We start from the raw sequence: 12,277 nt of genomic DNA, 5'->3' as shown, positions 1-12,277 counted from the left end.
AAAATCATAGAAGACCATCATTAGATCTGGAAGGGTCCATCAAGTCCATCTGGCCCAATCCTCTCATTTTAGAAGAGGAGGAAACTGAGACAACCCAGAGAGGGGAGGTTACTTGCCCAAAGTCACACAGGCACTAAGTGACAAAGAATCAATTTCCCAATTCTTAGATTTTAAGATGATGACCCATTCTAAAGCATCATTACCTTTTCTGTTAGGCATTTGAAACCTTTCACAACCTGGCCTCTGGATCCCTTTCCAGCCAACTTACATTTTACTTCCCTCCATATACTTTGTAGTGTAGTCAAAATTGTCTTTTTAAAAAAATGATATTTTATTTTTTCAAATTACATGTAAAATAATTATTAACATTTGTTTTTTTTTATTTGAGTTCCAAATTCTTTCCTTCTCTTCCATTCCCCCTCCCTGAGATGGCAAGCATTTTGGATTATATATGTGCAGTAATTATATATGCAAATTAGTCATGTTGTGAAAGAAAACAGAGACTAAAAAGAATGTGAAAAAATAAAGTGAAAAATAATATGCTTTGATCTACCTTCAGATTCTTTGGAGGTGAATAGCATTTTAAAAATTGGCCTCTTTGATGGTCATCACACATGAGATCATATTTCCCACCTTGATGCCCTTGCACAGGCTGTCCCCTCTACCTGGAGTGCTCTCTCTCCTCGCTTCTGTGTCATAGAATGTCAATCTCCCTTCAAAGTACAGCTCTACATTAGGACTTTCCTAATCCCTCTCAGCTGCTGGTTCTTCCACCCTCAAAATTGCCTTGGATTTATTTTGTATTTATACCCAGCAGAGTGGTGAACAGAGAGCTGACCTTAGAACAAAGAAGACCTGGGTGCAAGCCCTGCATTTGATGCATATTCACTAAGTGACCCTGGGCAAGTCACTAACCACTCCAGTGATCTAGGCAACTCTCAAAGTTACAAAGAAGGGACCAACCTCAATTGGTAGAAGGAATTTCCATGCTTAGGAGCTCTGTCTACTCATGAAGTCATAGCAACAGTCATAGTCCCTATCCCCGACACCTATACAAAAATGGAGGGAGATAAAAATATATCATCTTACCAAGTGGGATGTAAGCTCTGTGAAGGTAGAGGCTTTTTCATTTTTTTTGTGTCTTTGGATCTATAGCACCTAGCATGTACCTTAGTCTGTAGACTGCCTGTTCACTTCCACCTTTTCCAAACCTGATTTATTGTCAGAGACAGCTTTATGTTGAGACTCAGAGAAGACCCTGAAGAATGGCTTCTCTTTTCCCAGGGAATATATAGGTATTTGTGTTTCTTTGTATACAACTTTTCCAAATGTAGATATTATAGAAAATAAACATGCCACTTTTATTATTCTTTAATAATGAGGGGAAATGGAGGATACACTGATAACTTCTCATTAGTTTACTGTTTACATAGTTTTCCTGTGTGAGGTTAATCAGTTCTACCAAACAGAGGCCTATTTCAGTAGCAATGAGGGGTTAAACTATGTCTCTGAATTCTCTTCTAGAGAGTAAACTGTGATTTCAAAGACCTGTTGGATTAAGGCAACTAGGTGGTAGAGTGGCTAGTGTGCTAGACTTGGAGTCAGGAAGTCTTGAGTTTGACTCTTACCTTGGACTCTTATGTGTTGACTGATCCTAAGCAAGTTACTGAAGTGTCACTTTCTTCATCTGTAAAATGGGTATAATAAAAGTACCTACCTCTCAGGATTGTTCTGAGCTGATATATATATAAAACACCTTGTAAATCTCAAGGCATTATATGAATGATATTTATTATTTTCTGACATTTATTTTCTTTTTCTCATTACTTATTGCATATTATATATATGGAGGGGGGGGAGGGATAGGCAAGAACTTAAGGTATCTAGCTTAATTATTCTACAAATGAAGAATCTAAGACCATGAGAGAGGACATGAGTTTCTTTTTTTTTTTTTTACTTTATTTTGGAGGTGGGAAGGCAGGGCAATTGGGGTTAAGTGACTTGCCCAAGGTATCACAGCTAGTAATTAAGTGTCTGATATCAAATTTGAACTCAGGTCCTCCTGAGTCCAGGGCTGTGCTCTTATTCACTTCGCCACCTAGCTGCCCCGAGAACACGAGTTCTTAAAGGTAGTAAGTGGCACAAGTATGATTTGAATCTAAGTACAGTGATTTCAGATCCAATATTCTTTCCACTGTACCAAAACATTGAACATATCTTTATTGAGAATGTACTACTTTCAAGCATCCATTAGGTTATGAAGAAGGTCTTGTTATAATCCATTTATAATAGACCATTTCCATTGTTTTCAGAATAGAATAATGCTGTGTTTGTGGCTCAAAATCTTTGCTGTCTTGACTCTTAAAAAATAATTTCTTGCGGAGAATTTCATTCATTCACTAAATATTTATTGTTTAATATGTGCCAGGCACTATCCCTGGTGCTGAAATACAGACAAAAAAATGATCCCATTTCTGACCTCAAGGAGCTTATGTTTTACTGAGTAGAAACAGAATACAATATATGATGTCTGTGTACAACATAAAAGAAAATATTTTATATCTTAAATAAGTAAATAATATATAACATTATTTATAAATATCAATGTATTTAATACATTAATATCTATACATTATACATATTATTATATAAATATATTATGTAACAATAGTATGCTTTAAGTTAAATACATTTTATTTTAATACAACTTATATGTTTATATTACATAAGTATATTTAGATACTTAATGTAAAATCTGCATATTTATAATATAGAGATGTATAGCATTTATAACAATAAAATATATTATATATTTACTTTATATATAAATTTTCAGTGCATATAAAGCATGATCTATTTATGAATTAATATTATATTTCTATAATGTATTTTACACTGTTTATTATTTATAACTGTATAGTTCAATATGTAAATAATATATAATATAGAAATATATAACGATATAGAAATGTTATATAATATTTGGAAATAATATATTATTTATTATATAAATATCATATAAATTTATTATATAAATAATATAGAAATATATTAGAAAATATAGAAATATATCATATAAAAACAAATATTTATTTATGCACACATATATTCATGCATCAATATTTGTATTGATATAATATATTTATATTCTATATTTATATAACACATATTTTAATTATATAAAATGGTGTGTATATTATGTGTTAGATTTATATATAAATGATTTTCATAATTGTAAATGGTATATTGATATATAATTATATATTAATATTATGGTAAATAATATGCACGTGTAATTTACTATATATCTTGTGTGTATATTTACATATATGAACACATATATACACGTGTACACATATATACGTGTGCACACATATATACATGTGCACACATATATACATTGTGTGTACATATATGTATACTATAATTATAACTAACTATATCTTTATTGATGGGGGTAGCTGGGTGGTTCAGTGGCTAGAGTTTAGGACCTGAAATCATAAAGATTCATCTTTCTGAGTTCAAATCTGATCTCAGAAATTTACTAGCTGTGTGACTCTGGGCAAGTCACTTAACCTTGTTTGCCTCAGTTTTCTCATCTGTCAAATCAGCTAGAGAAGGAAATGGTAAACCACTCCAGTGTCTTTGCCAAGAAAACCCCATATGGGGTCATGAAGAATCAGACTTGACAGAAAAAAATCTGAGAACTGAAATATATATTAAACACAAAGACATTTTTATTTTGAAAGGGGCACTAACAAATGAGTTAAGGTGGGAGGAGGGAATCAGCAAAACATCTTGTAGGAGGTGGTATTTGAATTGGGCCATGAAAGAAATAATGGCTTCTCTTTCCCAGGGAATATATAGGTATTTCTGTTTCTTTGTACTGCAGACAAGTTAAGAGGTTTGCCCAAGTTCACGCAACTAGTGAGTGTCTGAGGCCAAATTTGAACTCAGGTCATCCTGAGTCCAGGTCCAGTGCTCTATCCACTGTGCCACCAGGTGCCTCTAGGCACCTTCATGATAACTCTGGCTGTCCAGTTCCCAGTACATAGTGATGCACAACCTGAATTTTCTATCTTCAATGGAAGTTCTTCACAGGAGTAATCAGCTAAGGGAAGGAATCCAGATCCTTGGGGATGGATGGCAAACAAAAGGCCATATGAAAGAGGAGGTTGTGCCTTTCCTGGCTGTCCATGAGCCAGGAACATCCTGTCATCAAGATCATTGTAGAGTTGATTTTTGTTTTTAAAGAAATTATTTCCTTTCAAACATGCAGAAAAGAGGATGTGGTTGACTGGATACATTGACTTGCATTGGCATTCTGATTTACATTCTATTAACTTTTTTTGGTCAACTTCAGAAAGGAGTGAGTGTCTATGTGGGGCATGGGTATGCATGAACACACACTCGTGCAAATGTGTTCTTGTTGTCCTTGGCTCCTCTTGATTCTTCTGGTTTCAGAGAAGATAAGAAACTTCCACAAGATGTTTGGAGGGAAAAGAATGAGAGAGGGAGAAAAGCTGCTGGCATAGTTTGGTTCTTCTCTCTTGATGACATGTAAAGCAAAGAAGATGGATTCCAAATGTGGGTAACAGGATCTCCAACCTGTTGGTCTGGAGTAATTCATGAAAATCAAGTGATTGAAACATATGATGGCTGTTCAGGCAGTGGCATGAGGGTGTTTCTGAGCTGTAGAGTGGCAATTCATACCCAGAACAGGAATTGCCAAATGCCGATCTTTTCTTGGCATTCTCTCTGAAAAGCTATTATAATACACACACACACACACACACACACACACACATTATGCAATGATTGACAGACAACCTTAAGAGAGACCTATGAAGGACAGCAGAGAGTAGAGAAGGCTATTCTTGGAACTTGAAAGACTTGGATGCAAGTCCTGCCCCTAACATATATTAAGTATATGACTGTGGATAACTCTACCTGCTTATGATAAGCTTATAATCTGTTTTGTTGAAGAGAGCTTCTGCATTGAGAGCACCATACATGGATGAAATAATAGGTCTGAATTAAAAAAGAGACACATAGCTTTTAAGAATAAAGGATAATATTCCTACTGGTCAGACCAAACCCATCATATCAAAATAGATAGTATTGTATGCTTTTCTGAGTACATTCTAGGAAGGATATTGATCGATGGCAGAGTACCCAGAGGAGAGTAAGCCATATGGTGAAGGATCCTGAGTCCATACCAAATGGCTCTTGTCCTTTGTTCTCAAAGAGGATCAAAATGGCACCACTATGCCAGAGTCAAGTTTCGATGTGTGTAACTGTGGCTGATCAGACCAATATGAGCTTGGAATACTGTACCACAGGTTGGGCACAAAAGCATGCCATATGAATGTCATTTAAAGGTTCTGGACTGTTCAACTTGGAGAAGAAAAGATTCAAGGGGAACCTAAGAGTTGTCTTTAGCTATCTGAAGATCTGTTTCCTTGAGGAGAAATTATACTTATTTGACTTAACTCCAGAAGGGAGATCTAGGAGTAATGGGTAGAAGTGACAAAGAGAAAATATAAGTTTAATCATAAACTTAACTAATGACAGCATTTCAACCATAGAATGGATTTCCCCTTACTGGAAGTCTTCAGTGAAGGCCAAATGCACCACTAGTGAATCATCTTGTGTAGGTGACCTTTTTCAGAGATGGATTGGTCTTTGGGGTCCCTTCCAGCTCTGTGATTCTGATTTGCATAATTCCTTGAAGAACAATTCCTTTGATCTCCACAACAACCTTGTGGAGCAGGTGCTTACAGGTATTATTAACCTTATTTTACAAATGAGGAAACTGAGGTTCAGATAGTGGTTAAGGAACTTGCCCTTAGTCAGGAAGTGACAATATTAAAATCCAAAACCAGGAAATGTGACTGAATCTTGTTAAAGATATGACAGAAAAATATATCCTGATAGACTTATTACCTTATTTATTCTCATCACCTTTAGTTTTAAAGTGTCCAGAAGTAGGTTTGGATATTAAAATCATAACCTAAAGTTGTGCTAAAATATACTAAAACTGTGACCACCCAGGTCCCATATGCCAATTCTAGCAAAAACCTGAAATTTGGAACATATTGAAAAATGATCAAATAAGGTAATGAGAAACATTAAGTGATGTCTTTCATTCCAGAACTGCACAAAAAGGAAGTCATAAGCTCACGGGCAGCAGGAAAAGGGAAATCTGCAGTCTTTCAGCATGACCAGAAATAGAGCAAAGAAATGTAGAGTTGGCAAATGTCCATGTCAGGAGACAGCAGGAGTAGAAAAGTATGAACGTATATAAAAGTACGAAGTATGAAAGCAATAGGGTGGAAAGAAAACCCCACAATGGGGTCTTTGGAAGCAATCAATCAATAAACATTTATTATGTAGCTACTATGTTCCAGACATCATGCTAAGAGAACTTGGCGGGTAGCAGCAACCAGTGCCATACTGTAGCACACAGACTGGGTCAGCCAAGGTGATCAGGGACTGTGAGGTGCCTAGTACTCTGAACTAGACATGCCATAAAAGGCCCTGAAGACTCAAGATTGTGAACCTTTCCACTTAACTTTGGAAAGTGGAGGTCTTTGCAAGAGCCCATGTCATCCTGAGTGAGACCAATCAAGAGAAAGGACCCCACTTCAACCCCCCACATCATGGTGCAGAGCTTGATGCTGGTATGAAGACCCAGTGCACAAATTAAGACTGGAGAGATGAGCAAACCAAGAAAGACACTGGCCAGTATAAAGGATTATTATAAATAAAAAATAAAAATAAAAAATTACAAAAAAAAAAACAGAGCAGTACTTTTTAACTACTGCAAGCAGACTCAGAGAAAAATGGATTTTCCATAAGGACTATCTGGAAGAAATGAAGCAAGAGAGAAAAAAATGAACTTAAATCTTTAGTGGAAAGAACAGAAAAGAGAATGAGTGGCAAACTTTACCCAAGTAAAGGACTCCTTGAAAACTATAATAAATCAACAGAAATCAACAACTGTCTCCAGAGGACCTGTGAGAAAGCACGTTATCCACCTTTCAAAGGAAAGGTGATGGACAGTCATAGTTGCAGAGATATACATATGCTTACATATGTCCCACATGTGGATTTTTATTGCTTGACTATCAGTTTGCCAAAGAATTTCAAAATATTCACGACCATATCAAAGAATGCTTTAAATCACTAATAAATAAGAGAAATACAAACCAAAACAACAACCTCTCTCCTATAAATTGGCAAAGATGGCAAAAATGGTAATAATAAATTTTGGAGGAGTTGTGAAATGATAGACACACTAATGCATTGTTGGTGAAGCTGTAAAATGGTGAAACCATCTTGGAAAGCTATCTGGAATTATGCAAATAAAGCGATAGCTTCCCATAAGCTTTGGAACAGAGATTCCATTACTGTGCTATTTAGGAAGCTATTGAGAAGAAGAACGTTCCTTTATTCCCCAAAATACAGCAACACTTTTTTTTGTGATCTCAAAGAATTGGAAGCAAAGTAGATGGCCAGCAATTGGGGAATGACTAAACAAATTGTGGTAAATGAGTGTGATGGAATATTTCTGTGTTGCAAGAAATGATGAATATCATGGATGCAGAAAAGCAGGGAAAGATTTACATGAGCTGATGCCAAGTCAAGTAAGTAAAGCTAAGAAAACCATACACAGAACAGCAACAATAATGTAAATGGAAAGAACGAGACGCCAACAAATGAAAAATTTATGTAACAAAATTATAAAGATCAAATATGAGTTGAATAAAGAGATACTAGAAGTCACTTCCAGCCTACTGTTTTGTGGATGTGGGAGGTCCACAGGTGTTACAAACTGCACATGTTTCCAGACTTTTTCATTGTATCAATTTGTTGTGCTATTGTTTTTTAATTCTTTAAAGAAATACTATTCGTTATATGATGGCTCTCTGGGAACAGGAGGGGAGCTATTCTAGGGATCATTATGGTGATGTAAGCCACCAATAAAGATCAATGACAAGTTATTAACAAAAAAAGAAAAATTCACAAAAGAGAATTAGAAGGACATTTAGAAGAAATCACAAATAAGAAATATGTAGAGCTTATCATATGCCTTAAATAGGATCTGAAATGGAGATTCATGGCTTCACAGAGGTCTGTCCTACTGTATTTAAGAAAGTGCTTTTTTTTAGTGTTCAGTTTCAGAATAAAGAAATAAAATTGAAAAGAAGAACTCACCAACTTTCCTGCTTAAAAAGCTTTATTGACAGTAGAGAAAAAAAAACCATCCTAGGGCTCTGGGCTAGGTTTAATGGAGTCCTTTATGTTGGTGGTGACAGTTAGGCATTTTGTTGGGAAGCAGATTAAGAGTTCTAACATGACTCCTCTTTGTGGCAGCTCTGAAGAGTCTGATGACCTAGGCAGTTTAGTCTGCTTTATTTTTCTGTGTGTTCTCCTCTATTTTCTGTGTCCTTTGGAAAGACTATGTATTGGGCCATTCTATAAACTGTCTAAGGGTCAATGATCAAATTGCTGAAGATGTCAAGGGCAGGAAATGGCAATTACTGGATAGTCTGTGGAGGAACACTATCACCTGCAGGTGGAGCAGTGAATTGGCTTAACCAGTCTGCACAACATTGTGCTCCAAAACTGTGTGTACTCATTGAAATCATTATAGACATATACCCCAAAGAAGTCAGAGTCAGAGGGAAGCAACACATACATACAAAAACATTTATAGGAGTCCTATTTTTGAAAATTAGAAACCAGATATAAAGTGGGCACCCGTCAATAATAGCTGAACAGAGTGTGGCATATGAAAGTTTTGAAACATCCTTGTGAATGATCATAATGACCATGAAGAAGTCAGAGACACTTGAGAGGACTTGTATAAAGTGATTGGACTAAGTCAGCAGAACCAAGACCATAATTTATATGATTCGTTCAATAATATAAAGGAAAACAACTGAAAAAACCTTCAGAAGTGATCAATGCAATGACTGCTCATGACTTTAGAAGACTGATCATGAAGCATGCCCCCCCACCCCTGGGTCCCCACCAAAGTGATGTAGGAGAAGCAGAATAACACATAGTCAGGGTTTTGAATTGTTTCTCTTGAATATACCTATTTTCACTCCCTTTGGGAAGACTTCTATTGGGTTGGAGCAGGGTGTGAGTTGGTGGTTAGTGATAGAGGTAAAAAAATAAAGACCATCCATGAAACATTACAAATAAGGGGAAGAAAATGGAAAGAAAGCCAGAAGGGGGCATAAATTGCAAAACTTTTTTGTTAAATTTAATATGCACTTTAAACACGTAATAAATTCATGACTTCATACACAACCCTCTCTTTATGTATTGCATGGTTTGTTTGTAGGTGATTGCTAAGTTTATAATTTTAGAAATAAGTTTTTTGTGATCTTAGGTATAGATCATAGCTAAGTGATGAATGTGCCCTAACTCTGTGATAACTGCATCTTTGATGACCCTTGTGATCCCTTCTCTATTCCCCTAGCCTTGTCTGGGTCAGAAATCCTGAGATTTTGACAGGTCATAGAGTGTAAGGAATGAGAACAGAGATTATATCTTCCTCTATCCCATAATCCTCAGAACTTCCACCATAATTACAAAGAGAAGGAGCTCAATAAAGTTTGTTGAACGATAAAAAAGATGATTGCTTTTCAAGTTTTCTTTTTATGTCATTCTTCATCGGCTCTCGGATTTAAATACCAAACATCTCACAAACCACAAATTCTTGCTTTTAATCCAATGAAGTTAAATAACTTTTTAAGGTTCCCCTTTATATACTGACTATGCATAGTGTTTTAAAAACTCAAATTCTGCTCTCAATTACTAGGGATATGATAATTGTATACGTAATTAAAGTATTAATAATTTCTAATTTTAAAAATGAAAGAGCGATGAACTTTGAATGAACTGAGTATATGATTTTATAAAATTAAAAAACAATAGACTAAAAAGGGTCACACAGCTAGCAAGATTATTGATTATTCACTTTCTCCAAAATACTTCAAAGCTACAACCCCCCTAAAAAGTGAATTAGGAGCCATGTGTGAGAAATTCTGGCTAAATCCATTGGAAAAAGAAAACAGAAACTTGACAAAGTAAAATAATTGTAAATTAACACTGGAGATTTCTCATTCTTTTACTCACCATCATTTCCCCAGGAAATCAATGAGCCTTTTTCCACTATTGATTCATTGCTATTTTAGTGTATTGGGAGAGTTACTAGATTAGGAGTCAGACAACCTAGGGCCAAATCCTACGTCTATCTCTTGTTATCTGTTTGGCCTTGAGCAAGTCAGTTAACTTCTCTGAGCCTTGGTTTCTTCCATTGTAAAATGAGTTTGATCTGTGTGATCCCCGAGATCCTTCTAACTCTGAATCTATGATGCTAATGTGACTTTTTCTAAAATCATAATATTAACAATCAGGTTAAGAGCAGACCTTTGAGACTAGAAATATTTATTAAAGTTCTTTCTTAAAATGGGGATTTCCTAAAGCTTTACATACACATGTTTCATTTGCAACTGTTTAGATTTAAAAAAAAAAAAGGAAAAAAAAACCCTTATAGGTCTTTGTGTGTCTGGAAGTATCTGTTGGTAAGAAAATGCTTATCTTTTATTTATTTATTTTAATGCTACTCCAGCTATCCGAAACTGAGGAAGCATTCTCCCATGACTTCTGCAGTGATAAGGAGTTGTTCATATGGCACAATATCCAAGGAAACCAGTGCTTTGTTTAGATATGCCTTTATCAAAAAAAATTAAGGAATCTTAAATACTTGCTGGGTTGTCTCATGAGAGGAAACTCCTTTCTTTAGAATTGAGATTTCTCTGAGGCCTGTTCTCTGCATTCCTCTTCCCATCTTTATTTCTGTGATGAGGTTGTTCATGACTCTGTTTGCTTATGGTCCTTCTGCACTAGGAGTTATCCCCTTTATGTGGTGGTGGAGAAAATAATGATGGCATGAGGCTGCAGGAGAGAATGAACTCTCAGGAAGCAAAAATATTTTTTTCATATGAATGGACACTGTCATTTCACATAACGGAAGCAAAGAAATGACAAAATATGATTTTAAGAGAAGTGCATGCAATTCAGAGCCTACCCATTAGACAGTATAGCTATTTTAAAGTTCTTTTTCACTCTGTCTCCCTGTTAGTTTGTCACCCTCTCCCACCCCATCCAGTCCTACATCAGTAGCAGTTTTTCATACCAGTATGGTCCATGGGCATCTCAACGTATCCAAAATGGAACTCACTACCTTTTCTCTAAAGGCCATCTACCTTCCAAACTCTCCTTTCCCTGTTGAAGTACCACTGTCCTTTCTTTCTGTCATTCAAACTTGTGACCTTTGACCATTCCTCAACTTTTCACTCTCCCTCATCCCACATTACCAATGATGCCAATACTGTAAATTCTATCTTCACATCTCTCTTCAATGTCACCTCTTTTCCACCAAACCAATTCAGTCCAGGCACTCATTGTCTCTTGCCTGGCCTAGTGTAATGGCCACCTTATTGGTCTTCTCATCCATTGTGATACTGTACTAATCACTGGAGATAGAAAAAAATCAAGGTAAAATACAGTCCCTGCCCTCAAGGAGCTTACAATCTAAATATCAAAATGATTTTCCCACAGTTCTGACCATGTCATTTCCCTATGCAAAAAGATCTGAAACCTCCCTATTTTCCCTAAGGTAAAATGCAACCCTCAGTTAGGGATTTAAAGCCCTTCACATTTTGGCTGCAGTCTGTCTTTCTAGGCAGATTTCAGCTAATCTCCTTTACACATTGTACATTTTACCTAAACTGGTCTCCCTTCTATTTCCTGCATGTGATATTTCATCTCTTGCCTCTTTGCTTTCCCCATCTCCCCTAGCACCTAGAATGCTTTCCTTCCTCCTGTCTACCTCTTGGAATTCATAGCTACATTGGGAGCTCAGTTCAACCTTCACTTTTTAAGTGATGTGTGACTGTTTCTCATCCCCTGACCGCCATTGATAACACTTTTTTGTCCTCTCCAAAATAATCTTGCATGCATGTTGTAGTTTAATGTATTTGATGCTTCTTTGATAGGATGCAATCTCCTTGAGAGCAGAGATTTAAAAATTTTTTTATATTTATATCCTGATACATATTTTCCATTTTCCAAATACTTGTCAAATTATTATTTTTAAAGCAATTGGGGTTAAGTAACTTGCCCAAGGTTACATGGCCAGTTTTTTAGTGTGGATGTTAAGTGTCTGAGGCCAGAACCAATCCCCGGTCCGGTG

The sequence above is a fragment of the Petaurus breviceps genome, unplaced genomic scaffold (genome assembly GCF_028583685.1).
Source record: "Petaurus breviceps papuanus isolate PSGF00001 unplaced genomic scaffold, PetGlider_PUasm1.0 126, whole genome shotgun sequence".
Classification (NCBI taxonomy): domain Eukaryota; kingdom Metazoa; phylum Chordata; class Mammalia; order Diprotodontia; family Petauridae; genus Petaurus; species Petaurus breviceps.
Note: the sequence above shows the minus strand (reverse complement) of the source record.